The sequence below is a fragment of the Geotrypetes seraphini genome, chromosome 1, assembly GCF_902459505.1.
Source record: "Geotrypetes seraphini chromosome 1, aGeoSer1.1, whole genome shotgun sequence".
NCBI lineage: Eukaryota > Metazoa > Chordata > Amphibia > Gymnophiona > Dermophiidae > Geotrypetes > Geotrypetes seraphini.
Window position 1 is genome coordinate 50,888,185 of NC_047084.1, and position 21,412 is coordinate 50,909,596.

General features: G+C 45.1%; 1 protein-coding gene and 2 non-coding genes across 5 annotated transcripts in view; all 3 read left to right on the forward strand.

Annotated features, from left to right (window-relative positions):
• Window positions 1-21,412, forward strand: part of SLC38A9 (solute carrier family 38 member 9) — a 204,475-nt gene that overhangs the window by 19,446 nt on the left and 163,617 nt on the right. The gene's annotated exons all lie outside the window — the stretch shown is intronic.
• On the forward strand, window positions 10,610-10,773 carry LOC117352759. The gene has a single exon (XR_004537823.1). It is a non-coding gene; the product is annotated as a U1 spliceosomal RNA (small nuclear RNA).
• LOC117352760 lies at window positions 19,902-20,065 on the forward strand. The gene has a single exon (XR_004537824.1). It is a non-coding gene; the product is annotated as a U1 spliceosomal RNA (small nuclear RNA).

The following is a 21,412-nucleotide window of genomic DNA, read 5'->3' on the forward strand; positions in this document are numbered from 1 at the left end:
CCGGGTCACGGCCTTTGCGGTGGCGATGCGTCGCTTGGCTTGGCTGCGTCTGGTGGACATGGACCCCAATTTGCAGGATTGCTTGGCGAATCTCCCCTGTGTGGGGGACCGAGCTCTTCGATGACTCGATCGAAGTGGCCACAAAACGTCTCTTGGAACACGAGAGATCCTTCGCCTCTCTGGTGTGCTCTAAGGCAAAAGCCCCTCCTGCTCGGCAGTATAAGCTTTCTCCTGGGCGCTATCCACAGAAGTCCACTCCTCTATCTCGTCTGGTGCCCTCAGCAGCAGCGTCCGGCCAAGTCTCGGCCACCTGTGGCGGCGAAGCCGACACCGTCTTTCTGACAATTACGGGCAGGACACTCTGGTGTCCTGCACCCAGGATCCTTCCCCCATTCCCATCATGGGTCGGCTTCATCTTTTTTACCATCAGTGGGAGGTGCTGATGGCCGACACTTCGGTTTTCTCCATAATTCGAGAGGGGTACTCTCTTCGCTTTCAGCATGCGCCTCCGGCCCAGTCATTCAGGGAGTTTCCTTCAGACGCGGCGCATCTTCCCCTCCTGCTTCAGGAGGCCTAGGCTCTTCTCCGCCTTTGGGCGGTCGAGGAGGTTCCGGAACATCAGCGGGACTTGGGGTTTTATTCACGTTTTTTTCTGGTCCCCAAGACAACCGGGGACTTGCATCCCATTCTCGACCTTCGGGCTCTCAACAAATGCCTGGTCAAGGAGAAGTTTTTGCATGCTCACTCTTCCGACATTGTATCCCCTCATGGATGAGGGGGATTGACTTTGCTCCATGGATCTGCTTCGCGGCCACGTGGTCCTCATCCGGATGGACAACCAGGTGGCCATGTATTATGTCAACAAACAGGGGGGTACAGGGTCCCTGTCTCTTTGCCAGGAAGCTTTCAAGATTTGGGAATGGCCAATCCGCCACAACATCTTTCTCAGAGCGATCTACATTCAGGATGAGCAGAACTGCTTGGCTGACGGGCTCAGTCGCCTGCTGCAACCTCACGAATGGTCTCTGAGTTTGCGGATTCTGCGACAGGTGTTCAATTGGTGGGGGACCCCACAGGTAGATCTGTTTGCTTCCCCCCTAAACCACAAGCTGCCTTGATACTGCTCCAGGATCTATTCCCCACACCGTATCAAGGCGGATGCGTTCCTCCTGGATTGGGCGGGCCTATTTCTTTATGCTTTCCCGCCCTTTCCTCTGATTCTGAAGACTGTAGTCACGTTCAAGTCTGTACATGCCACCATGATTCTCATAGCTCCTCGGTGGCCCAGGCAACCCTGGTTCTCCCTGCTTCTTCAATTCAGTGCCAGGGAGCCTCTCCTTCTTCCGGTTTTTCCGTCTCTGCTTTCTCAGAGTTGGGGTTCTCTTCTGCATCCCAACCTGCAGTCCCTGCATTTGACGGCTTGGTTTCTCAGCACCTGACCGTCTCTGTCCAGTTCTCTCAATCTGTTCAGGCTGTTCTTGAGGCATCTAGGAAGAGGTCCACTCGACAGTGTTATTCTTAGAAGTGGACCAGGTTTTCCTCTTGGTGTTCGTTGCTGAGCCTGGAGCCACGGTCTGCCTCCTTGCCTTCTGTGCTTGATTATCTGTTGCACTTGTCCCGGTGTGGTTTCAAATCCACTTCTTTTCGAGTCCACCTGAGTGCCATTGTAGCTTTTCATCGGCTGCTTGAGGGGAAACTGCTTTCGGTTCATCTAGTGGTTTCCCAGTTTATGAAGGTCCTTTTCAACGTCCATCCTCCCCTCATACATCCTCCCGTGGTTTGGGATCAATGTTGTCCTTGCTCAGTTGATGAAGTCTCCTTTTGAACCTATCGATCGGGCTCATCTGAAGTATCTCACTTGGAAAGTAGTCTTTCTTGTTGCGCTCACGACTGCCCGCAGGGTCAGTGAGCTGCAGGTTTTCACTGTCTTTCACTGTCTTTCATCATGATAAGGTAGTTCTCCGCACCCATCCTAAGTTCTTGCCTAAGGTGGTTTCAGATTTTCATCTCAACCAATCCATTGTTCTTCCTGTGTTTTCTCCTAAGCCCCATTCTCATCCTGGAGAGGTGGCTGTTCACACTCTTGACTGTAAGAGGGCGTTGGCTTTTTATCTGCAACGCACTCAGGCTCATCGGACTGCTCCTCAACTCTTCATATCTTTCGATCCGAATTGGTTGGGATGTCCCATATCCAAGCGCACCTTGTCCAACTGGTTGGCTGCTTGTATTTCTTTCTGCTACGCTCAGGCTGTTCTCCCACTGCAGGGTCGGGTCACGGGGCATAAAGTCAGAGCGATGGCGGCATCTGTTGCTTTCCTCAGGTCCACACCTATTGAGGAGAACTGCAAGGCTGCCACAAGGTCCTCGGTTCATACCTTCACCTTGCACTACTGTCTGGATATTTTCTCCAGACGAGATGGCCAGTTTGGCCAGTCTGTGTTGTGTAATCTGTTCTCCTAACTTGCCAACTTTCCCTCCTCCCTTTTTAGTTAGCTTGGAGGTCATCCACATGTGGAGAATATGCTGCCTGTTTGTCCTGGGATAAAGCACAATTACTTACCGTAACAGGTGTTATCCAGGGACAGCAGGCAGATATTCTCACTACCCACCCCTCCCCGGGGTTGGCTTCTTTGCTTGTTATCTGAACTGAGGCCACGAGGAGGAGACGTGTCCCCTAGTTTGAGCGGGAAGGCACCCACGCATGCGCGGTACTCTCTTAAGCTTGAAGATCTTCAAGCAAGTTTGCTTACGAGAGTGTCTGATCGGGGCTCCGTAGAGACGTCGCCCACATGTGGAGAATATCTGCCTGCTGTTCCTGGATAACACCTGTTACATAAGTAACCGGTAAGTAACTGTGCTGATTGCGTTCCCCAACCCATGCCCACTTTCTTACTAAGCTACACCAGGGGCATCAATTCCCCCGTCTCCTGCAGGAGATCTTCCACTCTCGTAAAGCCTGCCCAATGTCAGCTAAGAAAAGTGTGATTCTCATCTCCCGATGGAAACAACACATTACCCCGCAGAGACAGAAGTTTAGTCCTATCAGGGTTCCCCCCCAGTAATTTTACCCACCAGTGCCATGTCGTCTATTAGGGGCATAACGATATGCTATCTCTCAAACCCTGGTCTGCACTCTCTTTAGATGTAATAGCTCCAGGTTAAGCGGGTATATCTAGTATCAATATGCAACCACTCTCCCACATGACGCAACAGACAGGCTTTATTATATAATTATAAATGACGCCAACCCCCCCCAGCATAGTACTAAACTTCAGTGTTGGTTTCTTAGAATCCCAACAGAATCTCCCCAGCCAACTTTGCAATGTTCTCAAATCTTTCCTACGCACAGCAAGGGGCAACATCTAAAGCACATACAGCCATTTTGGCAAAACCATCATCTGTATCAGACCACTCCGGCCCAGCAGAGAAATGGGCAAATCCATCCACCTATCTAACAATAATTTTGTTTCTTGGAGCAGGCGTGGCACATTCAGCGCATAAAGCGACACCGTCTCCATACCCATTCCTTCATGACTCCAGTAAATCGGCTAGGGATTGCTCTGGATTGGTGAAGTGAACCAAAATGTCGTCAGCGAAGGCTGCAATTTTAAATTCCTGCGCTCTTATAGTAACCCCGTGTATGGACGCAGCCCCACAACATCACTCAATAAAGGGTCCAGCGTCAAAACGAACAGGAGTGAGGAGAGAGGGCATCCCTGTCTAGTGCCTCTATAAATAGATATGCTCTCAGAGTCACACTCCTTGACATTTACTATCGCCTGCAGGAGAGCATACAGCGCCCTTATCATGGAAACAGAAAAACACTCAAACCCATAAGCTGCCAGTGTCTCGTATAAAAAGTCCCAGCGCTCATGGTTAAAGACTTTTTCTGCGTCAAAGCTGATGAGGAGGGGGTCCACCCGCAGCCTCTGTCTCTGTTCTAAAGATATTAATAACTTCCGCATATTGTTAGCAATGGAATGCCCTCTAACAAACCTTACTTGGGCTTTGTGTATTAGGGTTGGAAGCAAAGCCACCAGTCTGTTAGCCAAGATCTTTGCCAGCAGCTTGACTTCTGTATTTAATAGAGAAATAGGTCAATAAGACCCCGGCACAAAGGGGTCTCTCCCAGGCTTAGGCAGCACCAGTATGTGCATTAAACACCTTCACTAATGTAGGCACTATAGGTTCCCCTAGCATTTTATAAAATTCTACCCTTAGGCCATCTACCCCAGGGGCCTTTAAGGTGGGGCTATCCTGTATAGCCCAGTGTACCTCCTCCGCTGTAATTGGCAGGTTCAACTTGTTCCTGTCTGCACTAGATATCCTAGGCAGATTCAAAGAGCTCAAGTAGGTGGAACTCTGCAACCCCTGCTCCGATGCAATTCAACAAAGTGACTATAGTAACCGAAAAACTCTTATTATATATCCTCCGTCACTGTAATCATCTTCCCGCTTACCTTTTGCAGTCAAAGTATCCGCTTTCTGCTCTCCTTAACCTGCTAAAAACCGTGCCAGCAATTTCCCACCCTTATTGCCATATTTATAGAGTTGGTACTTATAAAAAGCCATTGATTTACATGCTCTTTAATGTACCAACTCATTCAGGAACACCTGCAACTCCAGTAATGCCTCCTTATCAGCCACGGCCTGTGTCAGCCCATATCTCTGCCTAACTCTCTACATCTATAGCTCCAATCGCAAGCTTTTTTGACATAACTTGCATAACTCATTTCCTCACCCTGCAGAACAGCTTTCGCTGCTTCCCAATATAATATAGGCTGACTCTCATGTGCTGCATTGTTGATTTAGTATTCCTGCCAACATTTCAGAAGCCTTTCCTGCAGCTTAACATCCCAGCGCCAGTGGGAAGGACCAACGCCGCACCCCATTACCCAATCCCGGCACTTCCCAATGCAACCAAACCATGGCATGATCCGCTATCACTGAAGTACCTAATATGCGCCTGTCTAACCGAGTTAAAATGAGAACTAGAAACCAAAAGGTAATCTATCCGTGACTGCGTCTCGTGAGCTCTGGAAAAGTGCGCAAAGTCTTTCTCCCCCGTGTGGAGGACATGCCAGACATCCACAAAATCGGCCACTGCCCTGAAGCCCTCTACCCTTTGCCATCCTATACCAACCTGCCACCCCAAAACAATCCATGGAGGGATCCCACACCGCATTGAAGTCTCCACCTAGAATAATGGGCAAGGAAGTATATTGGGTGAGAAGAGACAATAAGTGCCCATAAAAGGCTTTATTATAAATATTGGGTGCATATACATTTGCTAGGAATACCTCCTGATGAGCAACCTGGCCCCTACAGATAATAGATCGTCCCTCAGTATCAAAATGCAAAATCGTTATCTTATCCAGGGTGCCCTTCTTACACAATACAGACCCCCCCCCATTTTTTTGCCACCTTCCACTAGCGCTTTAGTTTTGCATGTTCCACATCATCTAAGTGAGTTTCCTGCAACATGGCTATATCCACCTTATGACATTGTAAATGCTGTAGGATTTTAGAGCACTTGATGGGTGAATTAATACCCCTACATTCCATGGAGCAACCTTCATGTTAAACCATATCCCCTACACCGAAGCACCTGGTCTCACTTTCCCCTCAAACTACAGTGCAGCCGTCCCAGCCACAGGCTGCACGTTACACCAAATCTAATCATCTTGCTGCTTACCCCTACCAGAAAGGGCCCTAAGACTTTTCCAAACACACCAAACACTGTCCCCCCTCTGCCCCCTGCCCCCTCCCCAATCCTCCCCAAGGCCTACTCGCCCGTCATACCTTCCCCCCACCCTGAACCTCCCAACTCCCAAACCCTTGACCCTCCCACTGTAACATTCCCCCCCCAATTCCCCCTACCCTCTTCAATTATTTATTCCTCGAACTAACTGTGTTTGAGGACCCTGAGAAAGGAAACAGACTCCAATCCAGCCAGGCCACCACTCCGGACAATCCAAAGCCCGACTGTACACACCCCCTCCCCCCCTACGAAGCAAATAACCCAGCTTCTCCCCACATGCATTTTGTGCCTCCAATTGACCCAATATCCCCCCAAGAATTTAGATTCTCCCCTGTTCAATCTGCAGGAGAACCTCCATTTCTCGGCCCAGTAAACCCATCCCCCATGCATACATTCCATCAGCCACACTCCTCTCCACACATCACTCATAAACCCATTGGGAATGTTCAGAAAAAGTCCAGCAAAGCATTGCTTCAAGTGTTAGACCCTTCTTCTGGATGTAGTCTCCTGTAGGCGGCCAGGCGGCGGTGTTGTACCCTCCACCACCAAGTCCTGGACCCCACCGCTTTTGCACCACTACTCCTCTCCGCCTCATTCTCCGGCAAGGCATCCACCCCCAGTGATTGCAGCACTTTCCAGGCCTCTCTAGCAGTGGTCACTCATTTTGTATGCACCCCCACCATCATCACTAGCGCAAAAACTGAGTGATCTTTTGCAAATCTCTCCATCTATCGAAAGTTACTGCTGATAAGTATTGATAAATTTCCAATTTAATATCCTTCCATTTATATACGTCCATCTTGCATGCCGCATGAAATATCTCTTCTTTCAGGGCAAAGCTGGCAAAACTCTTGAGACTTGGCACACCAGATAAAAAAAGCTTTGTGGGAAAAGCTTGAGGAGTTGGAGAATCACTCCAGACGTTGCATTCTGAGAATTAGAGGGTTACCGGAGGAAGAGGCCTATAAAGATGCGCCAGTCGTGACCCGGGCTATTTGCAAGGACCTACTGCACCTGGCACGCAAACCTGAAGCACCTCTTCCCTAAGTGCAGCTTGAATGAACCTACAGAGTCTTGGGACGTCCCTAGGACTATTATTAGTGGGACGTCCCAAGACTCTGTAGGTTCATTCAAGCTGCACTTGGGGAAGAGGTGCTTCAGGTTTGCGTGCCAGGTGCAGTAGGTCCTTGCAAATAGCCCAGGTCACGACTGGCGCATCTTTATAGGCCTCTTCCTCTGGTAACCCTCTAATTCTCAGATTGCAATGTCTGGAGCGATTCTTCAACTCCTCAAGCTTTTCCCACAAAGCTTTTTTGATCTTTTGTGCCAAGTCTCATCTCCTCCAACTCTTGCTGAGTTTGCAAGCCTGCCATTTCCGATTTGATGTCCGAGACTGCTTGCTTTAAATCAGAGTGCATCAAACTCGGCTCCACTTTCATCTCTTTTAACAGTCTCATTACATCTCCCCGTCACTGCCTGGCCTGCACTTTCATCGGGTTCGGCCTCTAGTGGTACCGCAGGTAACACGCTGCTTTTAGATTTCAGCAGCGCCATCTTAGTTGACTTTGTGGGGCTCGGCAGCGATCGCTTATCTGCTTCTGCCGCACTGCCTGCATAATGGTAAGCCTCCATTTTATGCCTTCTTGTCATCAACCCTGGGAGAAGAGGGATAGAGTTGTTCGGTGCTAATATGTACAGGAGAGGAGGTCAATTTTAAAGACATTTGTGGGGCCCCGGCAGAGCTTCGCTCTCAGGCAGCTAGCCGCATCGGTGACATCCATGTTTGTTTTAATGTTGTATTGCATGTGAGGTTTTGAAATCTGCAGAGGATAATCTATAATAATAAAACGCTAAGCGCACATGCGCACTCTTAATGCCATGTTGCCTGATCTGTAGTTCCGTGGCCGGCAGAGTGCGCATGCGCGGGCTCTGGCCACACAAAGTTCATTTTTTTGTTCAAAGCCCCTGCCGCGTCTCCTCTATCAAACCTCAACAGAGTCGGAGAAGACTTCCGATTCTGGCGGGGATCGAGAGAGGAACTGCAGCGTCGGCTTTTCTATAGCAGTAGCACCAGTACTCAGGAATGTTTCTAAGCAGCAACACAATTGAGATGCAGAAGCACTGCCACCCAGCGTCCCCGACTACCTGCATTGGGCTCCACCAGGGTCTCAGCTAGGTGGTTCAAAGAGCGCACGGGTTCAGGGAAAAAGCTGCAAAGGAACAGTGCTACAGCAACTGTCTGCAATAGCACGCAGCAAGTCACCCCAAGTAACCTGCGAACCCTCATCTCTCTCACGAGCCCAAACATCCCACCAGCACTACAGCGCTCATGAGCCGCCAAAACATTCGTCAGCTCACTTCCAGGTTTAAAGATGCTCTTCTACGGGCCTTCGGAGGAATCAAACTAGGTCAGCGCGTATCACGTGCTCCTCTCTTTTAATGTGTCCTGTATCCAAGAGCAGAAGTAACCTCTGAGTCGAAGTACTGTGCTATCAATTCTCCTGGGGGAGTTGTAAGCGGCATTTTTTTTCCTTTCCTTATAAAGGCGCGAACTTGAAATTAAACACTGACTACATTTGCAGTGTTTTAGTGTTGGGGCGTCTACAGTGCTGTATGCAGCCAGGCAGGTTTGTGCACTTACTTTGTTTTCAGCTTTGCATGAGCAGATTTGACCGTGGGCTGGAAGTTTGTTTGTTGATGTTTACTCATGTTCTGGCTAGATATAAAAACTTAAGGCACAGCGTTGCTCAGATTTGAGAATCCTCAGTAATGAGTTGAGCACGATCTCTTCGTTGGAGATCGTTGGAGGGTCTGAACTCTGCAACCTTCAGACTCATAAGTACCAACTCTATTGGTGTTGAATTCTTATTGACAAGATTTCTTCATCTATAATAATAAAACGCTAGGCATGCATGCGCACTCTTAATGCCGTGTTGCCTGATCTGTAGTTCCGTGGCCGGCAGAGTGCGCATGCGCGCTTACCATGCATATCTCTGTCTCGCAGCGGGCTTGCCGGCTCAGGCCACACAAAGTTCATTTTTTTGTTCAAAGCCCCCGCCACGGTTCCTCTATCGAACCTCACCAGAGTCGGAGAAGACTTCCGACTCTGGCGGGGATCGAGAGAGGAGATGCAGCGTCGGCTTTGAACTAAAAAAAAAAACTTTGTCTGGCTGGAGCCGGCAAGCCCGCTGCGAGACAGAGAGATGATCGCATCTGAATAATAATGGAGCGTGGGCGTAAGGGGCCTGGCTCCCTGGCTACTGCGTCTGGAACACGACGTCGAAAGTGGAAGATGGCGATGGGTTGGCTCACCTCATGGCATATGTGCAGGAACCAGCTCTAACAGGCTCACCCTCCCTCTTCCCCGCGCTCTTCTCCTCTTCCGCAGACGGCATGTGCTACGGGGACGATGCCTGCTTCGTGGGGGGCTGGGGCTGAAAGGGAAAAGATGGGAGAAGGGGACTGAGGGGGGGAAATGAGTTTGGAGTTGGGGCTGAAAATAGGGGACATGTGAGGGAAGGAGGCTTTACTAGTACCCGTTAATGTAAAGGGCTTAAACACTAGTTCGAAATAACAGTATAAAAATAAAAAATAAACCCCATATATGGCAAATATTCTGTCAATGCATCTTTAAAATATTCAAATGTAGTTGTTACACTGAAGGATTAATGAAATTTAAGGTCGCTACTACTTTGGGCCTCTTCTATTAAACTGTGCTAGCAGTTTTCTAGTGCGGGAGGCCGCGCTGAATGGCCCTATGAGTTCCTATGAGCGTTGGGAGCAGCGTGGGCCATTCAGCGTGGCTCTCTGAGCTAAAAACTGCTAGCGCAGTTTAATAGAAGATATATTTGATATTTTGCCAATTAGTGTTTTGCTGTTTGGTGAATTGCAGGTTTAATATAAAATACAAATCATACAAGCTTAGGTATACAAATGGAATGAGCAGTCAAAACTGAAACTATATATCAAAAACACCATATTGCAAACCTACATATACCAAGCAATTCTAAATACTCGTACAGTATTTGGGAAAATCCAAGTGCTTGAGAAAAAAAATGAGCTTTCAGTTAAAGTAGTTCTGCTCCTGGCAAAACTCTAAAAATGGAGCAGTCTGAAAAATAGGGCCTACAACCAAGAAAACTCTGGAACTTACTTCCACTAAATTTTATGATTTTACAGAGGGAACTGGCAATGGTATTTCCCTTAAGAACGGAGTGAAAAAGTAGGTATATGCTAAAGAGTTGATTTAAAGTAACTTAAAATGTCTCTCCCACCCATTTGTCACAATTTTGACTTTTGATGCAATAGGTTGTTAGTGGAGATCACATGGATCTATGTTTTGTATATTAAAAAAAAGAATGAAATCTATAAAACTACCCTCCACTGCTGTCTGCCCCCAACAATGTTGTGTTTGTGAATTTTGAAATATAATCCTTTGTAATATCTAGCAAACCTAATGGGGCTGTCATGAAATAAATGTTTATAAGGTGAGGGCAAATATCTAGCCTGTAAATCAATAGAAACAAACAGACCTAGGCAGTAACCAGTATCTGTTTTCATGCATAAAAGACAAGGGGGCAGGTCATCAAGCTGGCAGGCAGTACCGTCATGATATGTAAATGTTGAATTTGCACAGAATTCTGGGAAATGACATACTGTATCTGTTGTACAATTTAACTATCCTCATAGACTCTTTAAATGATAGTAACAATTTTCTGTACCAGAGAACACAACTTTTGAGTGATGTTTATGTTTAAGCAAGTTGATTTATAGGAGGTTCTGGAAAACCTCCCTTCTGTTTAAAGTGCTGGCTGAAAGGAGAGGTGATAGGCTTTCTTATGACAGCTCATACTTACCTGGCAGGGGAGATACCATGATCAGGAAGGTGGTTCTCCCAGGGTGAGGCTCATCCATTGCACTCAGGTTGGGTTGACCCCTGCGATTTCCCCAAATGCGGGAAACTCGACTGCATAATTTCTGGTAGTGGGGGACTGCGTTCGCGCTTTCCCCTGAATGTGTTTTAAAAATAGATTATAATGGACTTTTTTTTTTTTTTGGTAGTATTTATTCTATACAGTGTTTTTTTTAATGTTTCTGTTTTCTTATTATTTTCTGGCTTTATTGACTTAAAGAATATTCTATTTTTTAAATATTTTTTTTTCTGATAATCATTTCCTTACTATAGTTGGTCCAATATTTGAGATTTGTGACATTTATTTATTGGATTAATGTTGTAAGAAGTTACAGATTTTAGAGCTAGAACTTAATAGGAGCTCTGTATATCCTACAATTGGATTGTCATGCAAAGAAAACCATGAAACCTATCCAGTATGCACTCTGATATTGCAGAAAATTAAATTCAAGAACTGAGAGAGACATTGTATTGGATGGTCCTACAGAGCAATGTGATCTTCAGGGAAGTAAGAGACCTCACCAAAGTAAGGCACTGTAGAAAAGACTCCCATCTGTTTTAATTGAGTTTCATTTTGTACACAGAGCAAGATAGGTGACATATCTTGGCTTTCTAAATCATGTACAGTTTATTTTATTAATACTGCACAATCTCTCAATGAGCATCAATAAATATCGACCGACCTATAATCTCAGTACTGTAAAATAGGCATGCAGATCACTCGGATACCCTTTAGGTGGCACTGTTGCATACTGTAGCACAGTGTCTCAAACCTTTTTTAGCTCTGGCATGCTAAATGGAGCAAATGTTTTTCATGGCACATTATAATTGAAATTATAAAATTGCAAAACCAACAAAAATTAAATTTGAGAGTTATTTATTTAAAGTTCTTTAATCTAATGTATGTATGGGTAATTGTAACAGTGAAACTAAAGTAGATAGAATTGCTAATCAATGCGATGGTTGTGCTTATTTTTGGGTGCAAATTAACTCAAAATGCAGCTCAATAATCGACATGCAAACACATATTTCATCATCCACCATCTGCAGTCATTCTCTTGGGGTTTGTTTGAGGGGTTTTTTCAATTTAATTTGTCAGAGCTGAAAATCCAAGTTCCCAACGATAAGAAAATCCAAAGACTTGATTGCTTTGTTGGTCAAGTTAGTATAACTACTGCATAAAATATAAAAATAAAATTATTCAACATTAGTTTTCAAAGACCAATCATGTCAAAGAATGATGCTTTTCTGGGCGGTTGTATCCTTACACATACAGATACTCAAAACATTGACTGACTCTTGCATACACGATGTACATGTCATCTATTCTAGTGAATTTTTAAAAATAAAGTATAATTCTGGAATCTCTTGTGGCACACCTGGAATCTCTTCAGGGCACACAGTTTGATATACATTGCTTAGCACCTAGGTCACTGCCTGCTAGCAGATATGAGCAGATACATCTGGCAAGGTTCACACTAGTAGGCTGGTATGTACGCCTTCTAAAGCCAAAGACAGGGTTTCCTGGACTCGTCAAGTCTAGGCAAACACAGTTGGAGACAAATGCCACCAGGGTTTTATATATATATATATATATATATATATATATATACTAGTCTTTAAGCCCGTTACATTAACGGGTGCTAGAATACTGTTCACCCTCTATGTTGCCCCTTCCATTCACTGCCCTCTCTTCTCTTTCTATCTCTCTCTTTCTCTCCCATATGGCCTCTCTCCATCTCCTCCTTCCTTTTGCCTTGGTCTGGCATACCTTCCTCCTTCCCTCCAAGGCATTCTCTCCCCCTCTGCTCCCTTTCCTCATTTAACTACTTCATTAGTCAGCAGCAGCAGCATTCACAATTCATTGCTGTTGCTGGCTTCAGGTCTTTCTCTCTGGCCGGTCCTGTCTTCATGAAAACAGGAAGTAGGCAGGACCGGCCAGAGAGGAAGGCCTGAAGCCAGCAACAGCAGCGAATTGTAAACGCTGCTGCTGCCTGAAGCACCCGAGGCAGACGCTTCTCTCCCCTCCCAGTCCAACCCCCGCTGACTCTGCGACCCTCCCAGCAAGATGACTTTAATATCAAACCTCCCTCCAGCGTTGGCAGTCGCTGCACGTTAAACAGGCTGCTTCTGCTTTCTTCTGCCGTTGAGGCTCTCTGTTGCGTCATTGATGATGTAATCAGTGAAGCGGCAAAGGGACTCAACTGCAGGAGAAAGGCCGAAGCAGCCTGTTTAACGTGCAGCGAGTGCCAACGCTGGAGGGATGTTTGTACCGGTGCAGAAGCGATATGTCTCTCCCCTTCCAGTACCTGTGCAGCACTTTGCTGCAGCGCATCCTCCCATGGGGGGGGTTTGCACAGTGTGAGCGGGTGAGAGCAGCGATCTCCAGTTGGGGGGGGGGTTGCACAGTGGGAGCGGGTGTGAGCGGCAATCTCCATTTGGGGGGGAAGGGGGGGAGAGCGGCGATCTCCAGTTAGGGGGGGTTTGCACCGTGGGAGCGGGTGAGAGCGGCGATCTCCAGTTGGGGGGGAGGGGGTTGAGAGCGGCGATCTCCAGTTGGGGGGGTTTGCACAGTGGGAGCGGGTGAGAGCGGCGATCTCCAGTTGGGGGGGAGGGGGTTGAGAGCGGCGATCTCCAGTTGGGGGGGGGGTTTGCACAGTGGGAGCTGGGTGAGAGCGGCGATCTCCAGTTGGGGTTTTTTTATTTTTTTTGTTTTAAGTTGAAAGCCTGCGCTGCAGCTCCTCTCTCGATCCTGGTGCAGTTCGAGAGAGGAGCCGGTACCATTGACAGTGAGAGGCGGGGGTGAGGAAGGCCGCTGCAGCTGTGTAATTTTTTATTTTTATTTGAAAGCCGCCGCGAGCAAGTGGTGACGTAAAACCCGCGCATGCGCAATCGTGTTTACACGACGGATCAGGGAACACGTTTTTTTTAGTGCGCATGCGTGGCCTACCATTTTATTATATTAGATACGTATATGTGTGTGTATATATATATATATATATATATATATATATATATGTATATATGTGTATATATGTATATATATGTATATATGTATATATATATATATATACATATATATATATACATATATATATATATATATATATATATATATATATATATATATATATATATATATATATATATATATATATAACCCTGGTGGCAAGGTCGTATAATTTCAGAGAAGCACTCAGTATCATCTTTTACACCGTAAGCAGTGTTTCTGGATCCCAGTCCGAATGGCTAGGATTTATGCTAGGGGTCAGTTTTGTTCCATAAAACATGGCTCAGATCTGCCCCCAGTATCCCTGTTGCATAAAGTCCAGATTCTTAGATGAAAAGCTTTAAAGTGTCTCTGCCCTCAAGGGCTGCTCTCATACTTAAGTTTAAACAAACGATTAACTTTTTGAGCCACTCTGGCCTAGACTCTTACAGTCATTCTATAGTTATTCTTAGTCCTTTTTCCTACTTTCTTGCCTACACTCTAAGCTCCATACAAGAAATTTAAATCTTCCCCTGATAACAGCAGCTCCTAAAATAAAAACCTCTTGTCCCACTGGGCCCCAAAAAAAAAAATCTGGGAGAAGAGGAGAGAGGACATAAGAATTGCCATACAGGGACAGACCGAAGGTCCATCAAGTCTAACATCCTGTTTCCAACAGTGGCTAATCCCGGTCCCATTTACCTAGCTAGATCCCAAGTAGTAAAACAGATTTTATGCTGCTTATCCTAGGAATAAGCAGTGGATTTCTCCAAGCCATCTCAATAATGGACTATAGACTTCTCCTTTTAGGAAATTATCCAAACGTGAGAGGGGCCTTAAATAACATGGGCCAGTCAGAGCCTCAGGCCCCTCCCCACTGTATCCCAGGATGAACCAGGGAGGGGAAGGCCCGTCATTTTGAAGAGGAGGGCCAACTGGCCGGAAGGAGTAGGCATCTGAAAGTAAGGTAAGGGGGAGGGCAGGGGTCTTTGGAGGCATGGGGAGAAGGTGTTACATGGCAGCAGGAGAGCATAGGCATTTCTTCTGCTGCCGAGGGGTGTTGTTTGGCAGTGGGAGAGATTGGGCATCTCTCCCGCTGTTGGGTAGAGGGCTAATTGCAGCTCAATTTTTTTGTTGTTGTGTTTTTGGTTTTGTTTTTTTGCCTTTATTCTGTGCATGTGCCCATCACTATCACCAGCGATGGGCACATGCAAAATTAGCAAATCTTCACTACTCTCCGCCAACCTCATTTGCATGAGCGTTTTTTGGAGAATGACACGCTTTATAAAAATTGCTACTATAACGGCTGCAATAGCGGCCCATTGTTTTTTAACTCGACTTTTAGAGAATCTAGGCCAAAGAGTCAGAGGGCAGGGTGCACAAAGCTCTAACAACATGGTAATAAATACCATATTTGGAGTGATTTTAATTTACCAGGTAATGCTCAGCACAATATCATGCAGATTATATGCTTGCTACTTGTGTAGAGCAGACCCGGTAAAAGGGGGGAGGAACTGTGCCTGGCTCCTGCTCAGATGAGCAAATCGGTAGGCACAGCTCATTCTTGCCCTTGATCAGTTGAGCAGGCAGGGGAGCAGAGAAGAGTGGCAATCAGCTGAGCTGCTCAGCTGATCGTGGGCAGAGGAGAAGCAGTTTGGGGATTCTTTAAAAGCAAAGCAAAAACAACTATAAAATGGGTGCAGCTGTTGTGTGTGTGTGACCCATGCATAGGCACGGTACATATACAAAACATAAGCAACAGCTACTGACATGTCCACACCTACAGGAAAATTTTGCCTTTTAAAGGGGGCGTTCCCTTCTCTGCATCATAAGGAGAGCTCATTTAAATACTAATGAGCTTGTAATGCATTTGCATAGGGTTCTCTGTAGCTGTCACCAGGATCAGTAGCAGCTACAGAAAACCCTTTTGAGTATTGGAGCTTCATTGCAAGTAAGACCAGTTTTAACCAGTTTTATGTGCACAGAAAGCATTTAAGCATCATGACCAGAGAGCTTATCACTCCTTTCCCTTCGGGGAACAAAAACATTGATTCTCCCCATAGGGTAGGGTTACCATATTTGTGATGCCAAAAAGGAGGACACATGGCCCCGCCCCTCCCCTCACCTAGGCAGTTGCCTGCCATGTGCAGTCAGGGTTGAAGCAAGCTATAATTGCACTCCAGGTGACTTGCTCTCCATGGTGCCCCCCATCCTTGTGCTTTACCCAGTCTATAAAATGCTGAGTGGAATAGACCAACCCTTGAGTTGATAACCATGTAGAAACAACATTAAACAGTCCTCTAGCTGTAACGGATCCAAAGCATTGGGAGCAATTGCAAACACCAACCAAACACAAAATAGGCTTTATGGGCTTTATTTCAGAGCATAGCCAGGGAAACTAGTTGTCTTTCCTGACCATGGTCAGGTTCAGTACCTCTCCCTCCTAACCTTTTGAAAACATTCAGCAAATGGTCATGTATAACAACCCCAGAGATCTCAGCAACACATGAAGAGCACAAGTTACAGATTGCCAACCCCTCCCCCCAAAAAAAAATCTCTACTTCTGCAGCATCAGATCTGTAACTACGAGTTCAGCCAGAAGTAGCGTACTTAACATATTGACAGCCAGGGCCAATCCATTTTTTTAACACCTTCTCTGTATGGTAAAAAAACCCCATTTTTAGTAATAATCCATGTGTCACACCTAGGGAAAGGCAGCATCTTAACCATTGCAGTGAGCACTAGAACACCAATACACCCATTGTAAAACTAAACAAGCCAGATTAATACAGATCAATCCTGCACAGTTATTTCCAACAGAGAAGCATGTCTTTTTTTTTTTTTTTTTCGCACACACAGAACACAGATACTTATTCTATACTGGTGAGTGTAACTGCAAACTAAAAATAGAATATGTAGACAATAATGAAACTGCACCCTAATAAACCAGATTCTGCATAGATTGCAACACCACAGCTGCTCCTCGTGACCCTGGGCAAGTCACTTAATCACACCATTGCCCCAGGTCCATTAGATAAATTGTGAGCCCACTGGGACAGACAGGGGAAAAATGCTTGCGTACATGAATAAATTCATGTAAACCATTCTGAACTCCCTTGGGGGAATGGTATAGAAAATTGAATAAAAAAATAGATAAACAGTGATGCATGTCCCCTAGTACTATGCAAAATATAGACAGCAGATATAAATTTGAAAAGACTGTTATACCAATAGAAATAAAACAAAAATGGATACCATGTTACCATGTTATTGGCTAAATCCATTTTTCAATTAGCTTTCAAAGGCCAAAATCTCTTTCCTCAGATCAGTACCATGTATCGCTGTTACACTATCCTTTCCTGACCTGAGGAAGGAGGTTTTGGTCTCTTAAAGCTAGTCAAAAAAATGTCTTAAAATTAATCTAATAAAAAGATCACCTTATTTCCATTTTCAAATTGTAAACATTAACACAGCTGTAAAACTACTTTATGATCAAGCAAAAAAAACAAAAAAACCCACAAACCTTTTATCTACCTTGCTTGTGTCTGGATTTCTGCTTTCCTCATCTGTCCTCTTTCTTTGCCTGTTAAGAACATAAGAAATGCCTCTACTGGGTCAGACCTGAGGTCCATCGTGCCCAGCAGTCCGCTCACGCGGCGGCCCAACAGGTCCAGGACCTGTGCAATAATCCTCTATCTATACCCCTTTTCCAGCAGGAAATTGTCCAATCCCTTCTTGAACCCCAGTACTGTACTCTGCCTTATTACGCCCTCTGAAAGCGCATTCCAGGTGTCCACCACACGTTGGGTAAAGAAGAACTTCCTAACATTCGTTTTGAATCTGTCCCCTATCAACTTTTCCGAATGCCCTCTTGTTCTTTTATTATTTGAAAGTTTGAAGAATCTGTCCCTCTCTACTCTCTCTATGCCCTTCATGATCTTGTAAGTCTCTATCATATCCCCTCTTCTCCAGGGAAAAGAGTCCCAGTTTTTCCAATCTCTCAGCTTATGAAAGGTTTTCCAAACCTTTTATCAGACGTGTCGCTCTCCTCTGAACCCTCTCGAGTATCGCATTATCCTTCTTAAGGTACGGCAACCAATATTGGACGCAGTACTCCAGATTCGGACACACCATCGCCTGATACAACGGCAGGATAACTTCTTTCGTTCTGGTTGTAATACCCTTCTTGATGATGCCTAGCATTCTGTTTGCCTTCTTAGCGGCCGCTGCGCACTGTGCCGTCAGCTTCATTGTCATGTCCACCATTACCCCCAAGTCCCTTTCTTGGGTACTCTCATTCAATAACATCCCTCCCATCGTATAGCTGTGCCTCGGGTTTCTGATTCCCACATGCAATACTTTACATTTCTCAACATTGAACTTCATATGCCATCTCTCTGCCCATTCTCCCAATTTGTCCAAGTCCCTTTGCAATTTTTCACAGTCCTCCTTTGTCCGAGCTCCACTAAATAGTTTGGTGTCGTCCGCAAATTTTATTATCTCACTCTTTGTTCCTGTTTCTAGATCATTTATGAATATATTAAATAGCAGCGGCCCGAGCACTGAGCCCTGCGGAACACCACTCGTGACCTTCCTCCAGTCTGAGTAGTGTCCCTTCACCCCTACCCTCTGTTTCCTACCCGCTAACCAGTTTCTGATCCATCTATGCACGTCTCCGTCCACCCCATGGTTCTTCAGTTTCCGGAGTAGACGTTCATGAGGCACCTTGTCAAAGGCTTTCTGGAAATCTAGGTATATGATGTCTATGGGGTCTCCTTTGTCCATCTGTTTGTTAATTCCCTCGAAGAAGTGCAATAAGTTGGTCAGACACGATCTCCCCCTGCAGAAACCATGTTGGCTGGTTATCAGAAGTTCGTGTTTTTCAAAATGTTCATCAATTTTTTCTTTTATTAGTGCTTCCGCCATTTTCCCCGGAACAGAGGTCAGACTCACCGGTCTGTAGTTTCCCGGGTCTCCTCTTGATCCCTTTTTAAAGATGGGCGTAACGTTGGCTATCTTCCAATCCTCCGGAATCACACCTGTTTTCAGAGATAGGTTGCAAATTTGCTGTAGTAGTTCCGCTATTTCCTCCTTTAGTTCCTTCAGCACCCTTGGATGGATTCCATCCGGACCCGGGGATTTGTCAGTTTTTAGTTTTTCTATCTGTCTGCGCACATCATCAAGGCTCATTTCTATGGATGTTAACTTTTGTGCTTGATTTCCATTGAAGAATTGCTCAGGTTCCGGTATATTGGTTGTGTCTTCGTTTGTGAATACAGATGAAAAGAACATGTTAAGTCTTTCTGCGACCTCTTTCTCTTCCTTCACCGCTCCGCTCATGGCTAGAGAACCTCTGAGGCTCAATAAGGTTATGGGATCAATCCCAACCCTGCTCCTTGTAACCCTGGGCAAGTCACTTAATCTTCTATTACCCCAGGTACAAAATAAGTATCTGATGTAAACCGCTTTGAATTTGTAACCACAAAAAGGCATTATACAAGTCCAATCCCCCTTTCCCTTTAACTCCTGAAAATTTAGCCCAATAAAAGGTATTGCCTTACATTCTGATTTTATTAGCCTTTAAAGTGGAATAACATGGCAACCACACTACTTTAATTCATAAATCAGAAAGTCATCTCCAATTTCCTTCTCTGTAACTGTCACAATATGCAAAGCTGAGAGCTGGAAAAGAAAGGAATTTGTGGTATGGAATGCTTCTTTGACTTCTTCCAGAGCCGAACATCCCCCCCATGCACCAGTGTAGATAAGATCCCCCTTCTCTTTCCCTCACTCACTTCCTGCCTGATAATGACCACTATAATAAAATATAACTGTTCAGAAAGTTATTCTCTAGTTATTTAAGTACCCTTCTTCTAAACAGGATAACAGATTATACTGTTACCATGTGTAACTAGAACACAAATCTCAGGGAGTGAGAATAGTGTGAGCTAGCATAAGACTGTCAGTTCTCATAGGAAGAGCTGGAGCTCATCTGTACGTCACCTTATGCAAATACTAGATGTGAATAGGACTATGGGAAATGGCATACAGTTTGTAGGATATAAATTAATTGTTCTTAGGTGGCTTTTTTAATTAAAATAATCGTTTTTTTCTTAGTGAGCACAATTTTGGATGATGATCTTGTCTGATGATGATCTTGTAGGAGACACTGGAATTATCTCCCTTCTGTGTATAGTGCTGGCTGAGAGGGGACATGGCAGACTTTGTTACAGCATCTCATACTTACCTGGCAGGGGAGATACCATGATCAGGAAGGTGGTTCTCCCAGGGTGAGGCTCATCCATTGCACTCAGGTTGGGTTGACCCCTGCGATTTCCCCAAATGCGGGAAACTCGACTGCATAATTTCTGGTAGTGGGGGACTGCGTTCGCGCTTTCCCCTGGTACATGTGGTTGAAAGATAGATAAGGAAGTTTAGATGGTTAACAAACATTTTAGTTGCAAGATCACAGGCATGTCAAAAGTGTGTGTGTTCTAGTATTGCCCTCCCTACTCGCCCCCAACTGTCTTCCAAATACAAGTAGTTTCCAAAACTTTTCACTTTAACATACCTATCATTTCCCCTTATATTCCATTTTTTGCTTTTCTTGTTTGTCACATTTTCTCTTGTACAGTGATACCTTGGAATCCGAATTTAATCTGTTCCAGAACCCTGTTCGAGTTCCAAGACAATTTTTCCTATTTAAAATAATAGAAACTGGATTAATCCGTTCAAATTTTAACAGTAAATACACTGGATTTTAAGGTAAAATATTAACAAATAATAATACAGTACAGTATTTTCCTCACTGCACTACACAAAGGCGAAAATCACACAAGATGCTTTCACTACAGCTTCCGACAATGAACTGATTGACTTATGGGTGGTCCGAGTGCTGGGGAAACATACGCACAAACAGGCATGAACAATGTGCAGGGCGTTCGGATTCCAAAACAGCATTCGGATTCCAAAGCAGCGTTCAGATTCCGGGACAAAATTTGCTAGAATTTTTCATTCGGATTCCAAGTTCGAGTACTGAGGCATTTGGATTTCAAGGTATCACCGTATTCCAATTTTTGTGTCTCTGTTGCAAACTTTCTGTCTCAAATTATTTCAATCTAGTCTCTCTCTGGAAGTTTCCCCTTTATATTTTAAATCAAATATACATGAAATACCTATTCACTCTCTTGGTGCTTCTCCTTTACACCTCTTCGCTCCAAATCTAGGTCTTATCTAGTATCTGACTCTACCTGAGAGTGGTAGATGCCTGGAATGCCCTCCCAAGGGAAGTGGTGGAGAGGAAAACGGTGATGGAATTAAAGAGCGCATGGGATAATAATAATAATAACTTTATTCTTTTATACCACCATAACCAAAAGTTCTAGGCGGTTTACACTAAAAAGAGCTGGACAATCAGCAAAATACAATAATAAATACAAATATTTGTAAAATAGAATTTCAATAATAAAACTCTCATTAAGTAATAAACTTATCGAACAAAGTGGTCTTAATTAATTTCTGAAAACAGCAATAGGATAACATAGCTTGCTGAATACATTTACCTAACCAAGATTGTTGTCTACCAGCTTGAAATGCTAGGGTCCTATCTAAGAAGGTCTTATATAAGAACATAAGAAGTTGCCTCCGCTGAGGCAGACCATAGGTCCATCCTGCCCAGCGGTCCGCTCCTGCGGCGGCCCATCAGTCCCATTGCCTGAGTAGTGGTCTATACTTATCTATACCCCTCAAT